The 9,084-nt window shown below is 34.4% G+C and overlaps 1 long non-coding RNA gene across 1 annotated transcript; it reads right to left on the bottom strand.

The window, feature by feature from the left end:
* Positions 1-6,509: 6,509 nt before the first annotated feature.
* On the bottom strand, positions 6,510-7,674 carry LOC307158905. Its single transcript, XR_013821290.1, has 2 exons — positions 7,327-7,674; positions 6,510-6,845 (listed from the first exon to the last, which is right to left on the bottom strand). It is a non-coding gene; the product is annotated as an uncharacterized lncRNA (long non-coding RNA).
* Between the last annotated feature and the right edge of the window lie 1,410 nt (positions 7,675-9,084).

Here is a 9,084-nt window from a genome sequence, read left to right on the forward strand (position 1 = left end):
ATGATATTCTCTGATTTAGATATCTGCACCTGATCATTACAATTATTCAAATTCTCTGTGTTAAGCATGATGGTATAGCATATCACACTGAAGTAGGCTGCTTTAAAATTAAAATGTATTTCAAATAAAAGTTTTTCTTTTGGCAAAATTACATTTCTTTAATACACTCTTATCAGAATAATTTTTTCTACCTTTATAAAGGGCATTTATTAAATGTATGCTTCATCTTTCATTTCAAATTCTTAAATCTGATAAATAAATTCAATTAGAATAATAGGACACTATTTGGCTGTATCATTAAATAGTAACTTGTCTTTCTGTTGTTATTTTGTAGATGTTTGTTACAACTAGGCTTAAATGTAATTCAAGATACATACGTTAGTAAAACCATGGTTAAACTGTGGTAATACAACCAATTTGTGGTAACGTTACATGAACCATGGTTTAAAAAAAAATCATTAGGAATATACATTTTCATTTGGAACACAGATTCGGGCCAGATTTTGGACGAAATTCGGCATAACACATGATTTTGGGCCATCGTTGTCCCATCCACATCTTTTTGGCTACCTGGGACTGTTATTTCTGCATATATGTGAGTTTTGATTTGTATTAAAGTTAACGTTACCTGTCGTTGCTACGCAGGTCACATGATTTGTGACGTAACGCAGACCAAGAGAATACAGACACACAGACATACAGACACACATACACACAGACATACAGACATACAGACACACAGACAGACAGACAGACAGACACACAGACAGACAGACAGACAGACAGACACACAGACATACAGACACACAGATAGACAGACAGACAGACACACAGACAGACAGACAGACACACACACAGACATACAGACACACAGACAGACAGACAGACACACAGACACACAGACATACAGACATACAGACACACAGACAGACAGACAGACAGACAGACAGACAGACACACAGACATACAGACACACACACAGACAGACAGACAGACAGACAGACAGACATACAGACACACAGACAGACAGACAGACACACAGACACACAGACATACAGACACACAGACAGACACACAGACATACAGACACACACACATACAGACACACAGACAGACATACAGACACACACACAGACAGACACACACACAGACATACAGACACACAGACAGACAGACAGACAGACAGACAGACAGACACACACACAGACATACAGACACACAGACATACAGACACACACACAGACAGACAGACAGACACACAGACATACAGACACACAGACAGACACACAGACAGACACACAGACATACAGACACACAGACAGACAGACACACAGACAGACACACAGACACACAGACAGACACACAGACATACAGACACACAGACAGACAGACACACAGACAGACAGACAGACAGACAGACAGACACACACACAGACATACAGACACACAGACAGACACGGTAACGTTAGGATAAAAAGATACGGTAGTAAAGCCATGGTTAAACTGTGGTAATACAACCATGGTTTAAAAAAAATCATTAGGAATAACGTTATACATTTTCATTTGGAACACAGATTCGGGCCAGATTTTGGACGAAATTCGGCATAACACATGATTTTGGGCCATCGTTGTCCCATCCACATCTTTTTGGCTACCTGGGACTGTTATTTCTGCATATATGTGAGTTTTGATTTGTATTAAAGTTACCTGTCGTGTTCTCCGCGTCTGTGGAGCTCGTGCGGGCGTTTATCACAGATATCATACCGGTGATAAAATGGTGAAGGTAAAATAAGGTAAACATGTTGCCTTTTATTTGTATCTCGATACTGCTGTATTTCACTGACTGCTGTCCGTGTTTGTTGCTCTATGTGTTGCTTAGCAACCTAAACTTGGAACTATTCGGCTAAGTCGTGACGTAACCACATGCAGCCTGTAGCACGATGACGTAGCTGGATACATACATTTTTGTTTCAATTGGCCTACCCTTTATTAATATAGTCGAGATGCTCTATAAAGATATTAATAGCTCTATTATAGTTAATCATAACACAACTCAACGATTTAGTATCGAACGAGGCATAAGGCAAGGATGTCCTACCCTTCCTTTTTTTATTGGTAACAGAACTACTAGCTTTGGGTAAGTTATAAAACATGATCTTGACTTAAAAGGATTAACAATTTTTGACAAGGAAATCACAATTGGCAGACGACACTATCTTGTTTTTGCACGATAAAAACCAACTAGCTCGTGGCCTAAATATTATTGAGCAATTTTCTAATGCCTCGGGTCTGAGATTAAATGTAGCCAAATGTGAATTATTACCCTTAAAAAAGTGTAGTGACACCATAAACAATATACCAGTAAAACATACAGTTAAATATTTGGGTATTCAAATGACTAAAGATTATAAAAATAGACAACAATTAAATTTTACAGAGAAAATAATTAAAACTGAAAGTATTCTGAATTCATGGTTACAACGTGACCTCAGTATGTTTGGCAGAATTTTGTTATCTAAAGCTGATGGAATTTCTTATTTTGTTTACCCATCACTTTCATTATTTATTAATGATAAAACAATAAAACAGATCAACAAAATATTTCTAGACTTTATTTGGAAAAACAAACCTCATAAGCTCAAAAAGGAAGTGCTTACAGGATGTAGGGCGAATGGTGGTTTAGATTTTCTGGATTTCACTGATACCATTAACACATTTAGGATTAGTTGGATTAAAAGATGTATTAGTATGTGCAACTCCCTATGGTTCTTCATTTCCTAATCACATATTTAACCAAATAGGAGGCCTTTCCTTTGTGCTTAAGTGTCAAATTGCTCCAAATAGACTGCCTGTTGTATTATCTAATTTTCATCAGCAATGTTTGCTTGCCTGGAAACTCTGTTTCATCCACAATTTTTCACCTCATAAAATGATTATTTAGAATAATGAATTGATCACAATTAATAAGAAATCTATATTTTACCCTAGATGGTTTGAAAAAGGTATTCATAATATTATTTCCTTATTTGACTGTTCTGGTTCAATTTTGACTTATGACCAATTTCTGTCCCGCTATTGCTTCCCAGTGCCCTTCAAGGAATTCAATTTACTGATTAAGGCTATACCTAAAGGACTAACACAAACATTTAAATGCCATCTCTCTTATGGTTTACCAACCAGTAGTCCGACACAACTTTTACTTAATGGAATTAATATACTTGATAAAAAATGTGACAACAAACATATCCGTCAAATATTTGAACTTAAACACAGAATTTCACCGAGGGGCAAGTTCTACTGGGCATCTCTACTTAATGATATCCAGTGGAGGGAAGCATGGCTTTTACCTTATAAGTACTGCATCACAAACAAGGTAAAGGAGGTACATTTCAAGATTCTTCATAAGATTTACCCTACCAACACGAGTATAGCTAAATATATAGATATAAGCCCCAAGTGTTCCTTTTGTGAGAGTGTGGATGAAACATTGTTGCATCTTTTCGTTGAATGTGGAAAAACCAAATTGTTTCTCTATGGTCTGAATAATTTTCTTTTTGAAAAATTAAAAAATCCTTATTCCCTCACAGCCAAAGATATCATCATTGGTTATGAGAACTCGGATAAATCATTTGAATACATGGTTAACTTTTTTATTTTACAAGCAAAATTCTTTATTCACAAACAAAAATGGCAAAAAAAAGCTGCCTTGCTTCAAAAGCTTTAAGTTAGAGATTCACTTCTTCAGTCACTTAGGAATGTACGAAATAACAAGAAGAATGACAGACTTTTATGTTTAATCAGCAACATTATGACAGATTGATATATTCCTCTCTAAATGTGTGGGGTTTTTTTAAGTTTTTTTTTAGTTTTTGATAAAAATATCTGCAATGTCCCTGGGTATTTTTTTATATTTTTATTGTGTTTTCTCAACCTCGGTTTGTATACAGCAATCTATATACTATATGTACTGTGATTTTTTTTGTATCTGTGCATCTGTTAAATAAAAAAATTTAAAAAAATTTAAAAAAAAAAGTAGCTGGATGATCCAATACGTACTGGATGGGGAAGTTCAGATCATTTTGCTTGACTCTCTTGTTCGAACTCGTTCATCAAAATGAATGAATCTTTTTTCGAGTAATTTCGTTCATTTAAGGGGCTTTAAATGTTATACTTTTAACTGGCAAATTCCCTGAACACATCCACCTACGCAATCTTGATAATATTCTGAATTGAGAAATCATTATTATGCAGTCAAAAAATAATTTACAGGGAACATAAATAATACTTTACCTTCCGAGTCTTGTTTAAATGTTTAAATGTCATCCGAGGAAATGGACTCTTGGACATATACCTAACATAATAAACACGTTTGGAGAAACTGTATTTTTGTAACATTTAATATTTAGATTTAAAATATCTCTAAATATCTCTAATATATATTTTATTTAAAATATCTCTAAGTTGACAAATATTGTTGGAAATGTGCTAAAAAGTGACCGTAAAAAAATCCATACCAGTTTTTAAACATTGTTTGAAGCTAAATGTGACAAAACGTTGCTGTTATTTTCAGCGTGAGCCGCTTTACAAACGGCGCCCCATATAATAGGGGAGAGCGGGGCACAACCTAACGCTTTTTGACTTTCTCAGTTTGTGCAAATCTACTTATGGTTCAGAGTATTTATTTTTTCCCCACATTAATTTCCCACATGTCTAGTACAATTATGTGTTTTTATTTTATTAATACAGTATATACTTTTTTCTTGATATAGCCCGAAAGAATGGAAGTGAAATGTGACAACATGCCCCATAGGTGGGGTACATTGTAACATGTGTGGGGCACATTGTAACATGACATATGGCAGCTTAAAATGTTATCTGATCTAATAAAAAAAATATACAAAACAAACTAAAATATTTTCTAAATAAAATACAATTAAAAAACTTTTTCATATAAAATAATGGCAATTTTTAATAATTAAATAGAAACTCATTTTTGAGTTTTGACTACGAACACATGAAAACACAGCTATACAACATAGTTCAAAACAAATAAATAATTAGTCATTTCTGGACATTGACTCTCAGTCTTTATTCACCTTTTCCTCACGTTTTCTCAATAAAATTAATAAAAGTATAGAATATAATAGCATATTTCTAATAGGGGCACATTGTAACGCAGTGTTACAACATGCCCCCGCCTGCACAACTGGGATTTAAACCCTGCTAGTGTCTTCTGCTAGTTAGCGAAGCATTAAAGAACTATCTCAACTGTTAAATAACATCTTGGAGATTAAAATAATATCAGATTTGTCTTATTTTAAATAAATACAAAAAATAGAGATGAAAAATTAACTTAAGTAAGAAATTTACTTTTGCTATGGTTTAATAAATGTCTATGGATATCTTCCAAAAATAAAATAATTTTGGCGGATTTTTTTTTTCTATATAGTGTTGATATGGCAAATAAAGTAAATAAATATAGTAAATAAACAAAGTTCCGTCATCCAAGCATGTGCGGAAGTATTTAAAACAAGCGTGTTACAACTAACCCCGCGTTAGGTTGTGCCCCGCGCTCCCCTACTAATAGCAAATATAAAAATATCAATTTCATAATAAGTAGTAGAGAAGCTCATTGCATGATTGCATTTTAGCGTCTTGTTTCTATATCGACGGAGTCGCCAGAGTTTTATGTATGTACATCATGCCATGTAGGCTACATACATAAAAAAATAAAAATAAAAAAAAACCTGAATTTAAGTTTAATATGCAAACTAATCACAGCAGTCAGATCACGCAGTTGTCACTCGAGTGATCATTTATATTTATCTTAAATTCAGGTTTTTATTTTTATTTTTGTACAGACCAAAACACACCACCGCGCATGCGTGTCCAGTACGTGTCGGATCCATAGCAGAGGTAACGTCTTCAGCTGGTCAGCTTGAGATCCTTTCCATCTAACCTGGTTATATCTCTTAAGCCTAGTACTGAATGTTTTATGAGCAGTATGATAATCTCTTCTTTTTAGTTATGAGAAAGAACCATATTAATCCACACAACCATAAAGAACGTAAGCAATTTTTGTATTTAAAAATTTGTAGCCGCTAGAGGGCCAAAAGTTATACATAGTGTACCTTGATTGTATGATAAACAATCACATCTGATTATTTAAAACCATTAACCTTCCCATATTATCAAAAAGATGTGAAAAAGTTACATACAGTGGCCCAAAATGTATTTGGACACTTAAACCCACAGACAAATATGCCTTTTATTATCTAATATAAAATGATTTTGAGAATGTCTGCATATCTCTCGTTTAGTTGTGAGGCTGCATGAGGAAAACCTGAAGGTCATGTTAAATATATTTACTCATTTGACACCTTTTCTTTTCTTTTAAACTTTGGAAATCCCCAAAACTTTAAGCTAATTTTCCAAACTATAATGAAAAGGATGGATATTCAGATGCTGCATATAGCCTACAAAATATAAACAATGCAAAAACCACATAAGAGAATTATGAAAATTTATTTAAGTCTCACATTATAGAAATTTACAGCGTCTTTAAGTACACATAATTTCCTTTAGCTGAACACGTTTTATTTTCAAAGTCAGTGAACGTTTAAGACGTGACACCATGTGACACCATGAAACACCCAAACACATGTCAGAACTGCTGCGGCAGACACCCGCGTATCACGTGACAGCAGCAGAATGTGGAACAGATGCGCATGCGCGCGCCTCGAACTGAACGACATCAACATTCAGTGGGTCGGGGAAAAGGCAAAACAGACATTTGGACCACGATCCGGTTTCACTCATCAATTTCCAGTATGTGCGGCCTGATTCTGTAAAGCATTACAAAACAGAGCATTAGGAATATTTGCAATAATAAAAAAAAATGCATTCGATGTGTTATTACATAATTACAAACAGGAGTATTGGTGCATGTAATTAGTGGAAATTTGATCCCTAGTGGTTACATAAAATAGCAGTTGGAGCACAAAGAGGGTGGAGGATTTGCCTAGACATGTCGTTAAACACATTTTACATTTGACTGATCATACTTTGTTTGTTTTTTTACATATATAAAGGCAAATACATACAGTTACAACTCAAAACAGAATTAAACAACAATAATAGCATTATAAACAGTTGATAAAAAATAAACAGTAAAATAAACAGACAAAAAAAAAAACAACAACATTGAGCCGGGGATAATATTAATTTAAAATCAATAAAATTCAAGAGAGAGAGAGAGAGAGATAAATGCCTTGAGTCCCATTTTTCCATTATAAAAAAGCATAAATATGATCTGATCATACTTACCTCGATGCTTTTTCCTCAGGATGTCGCGCTCTTGGTTCTCTTGCGTTTTATTTCACTGTTTTGCAGTTTTTCTGCTATTTTTCTCTCGTGTCCAGCCGGGGAATGGCGATTAGTGTTCAGCCCGATCTCCTTCTTACTTCTGCCTTTTCCTCCGGCATGGCAGGGATATTCCTCCAGGTTATAATAATCATATTGATCATAATGGGCTTCTTCAAATGACACTAATCTGTCGATGTCCGCGGCGGCCATGTTTATTTATTAGAATATAATCTTGCTAAAAGACTATAGAAATGGCTTGCTGCACGAGCTCTTCTCTTCTGTGAGTAAACAACACTGATGTCACACAGTTTTCTGAAACCCCAATGTCACGTGGGTATTAGAGCTCGTCGGTGATTGGCGGAGAGTTCTTGCTGCCGTGTGAGTGGCTGCATTTTTAATACAATTCGTCTGATTGGTTCATTTAAAGCTATTGTGATTGGCTGAACGCTAGGTTGTTTTTATCCATGAATCCATGCAAAAAGAAAGCGCACTTCCGTATTTTTCTTCTTTTTTTATTGACAAAGCAAAATATAGGACTATATATGGTTATATTTTCATAAATACAAATTTTTAATAAATGCTCATATATTACAAAATGCACACAACATTCCTGTGCAGTTATGCAGTTCTGTGTGATATAAATCATTGGTTTTGTTTTGTTTTCCAACCATTTCAAATGAAAAATCCTCCATAAAAATGTATTACAAAAGAAACATTTACATTATTGCCTTCCTGAGTTTCCTTCATACTTATGCACAGTATAATCCCTATCCTAATAATGCTAACAACATGTTAAAACATGCTAGCAAAAGCTACTCATGCTAGCGACATGTTAACATGTCCTAACAGTGTATTAACAATGCATTAAACCATGTTAATGTAACAAAGATTTGTTTCAGGTAGTGTAACTGTAGGTTTGCTTGAACAGTTATTTTAAACAGTAAATCTGTCAATGCATGGTTGTGAAATCGTGAAAACATCGTGATGTTAAGGGCATTATATTCCCTATTTGTTACTTCTCATTTTAGAACACCAAGGCAGTGGAATATATATATAAAATGCAAGCATGTGGTGCAGCAGAAAGAAGCCACAATGTGGCAGTGTGGCTTCACTACGTGGTGTAATTTAATTTATGCCAATGTCATTATGGCTTGACAGAGTGTCTGGCTTCTGGTGTCATTCGCGCCTGATATTGCAGACTGGTATTTCTTACCATATTATTTTAATGCATTGTCTTAACTATATACAGGCTAGTTTGTAGCGCAGACAGTTTTACAGTTTACTGCACCTTGATATATTCTTCTCACTATTTCTCTATAGCGGCTAATAAATCTGAAGTCTCGCACATTCACAAAAAACATCTTAATTCCATGTTGAAAAATAAGGTGGATAGAGTATTTAAAGCTGTCTACCACTAGTAAAGCTTGCCGACTATCCAAGGGCAACATGCAAAAAAAAAAATGCTATAACAACATGCTAACAATGTGTTAAAATATGCCAGCAACATGCTAAATCATGTTAACAACATGCTACCAACATGCTAATCATGTTAGCAACATGTTTTTACTTTTTCTGAGTAAAACCTCCAAACTTTAAGCTTTCATGTTATTTTGAACTTTCATCAAAGTTTGTCATCAAACTTTACTCTAGTTTTAACTAAAGTAGCACTTCAAACTCTGTTTGCAAAAGCAAATCATCAATACAAAACACACAATATAT

This window comes from Squalius cephalus (genome assembly GCF_949319135.1).
Source record: "Squalius cephalus genome assembly, chromosome: 5".
Classification (NCBI taxonomy): domain Eukaryota; kingdom Metazoa; phylum Chordata; class Actinopteri; order Cypriniformes; family Leuciscidae; genus Squalius; species Squalius cephalus.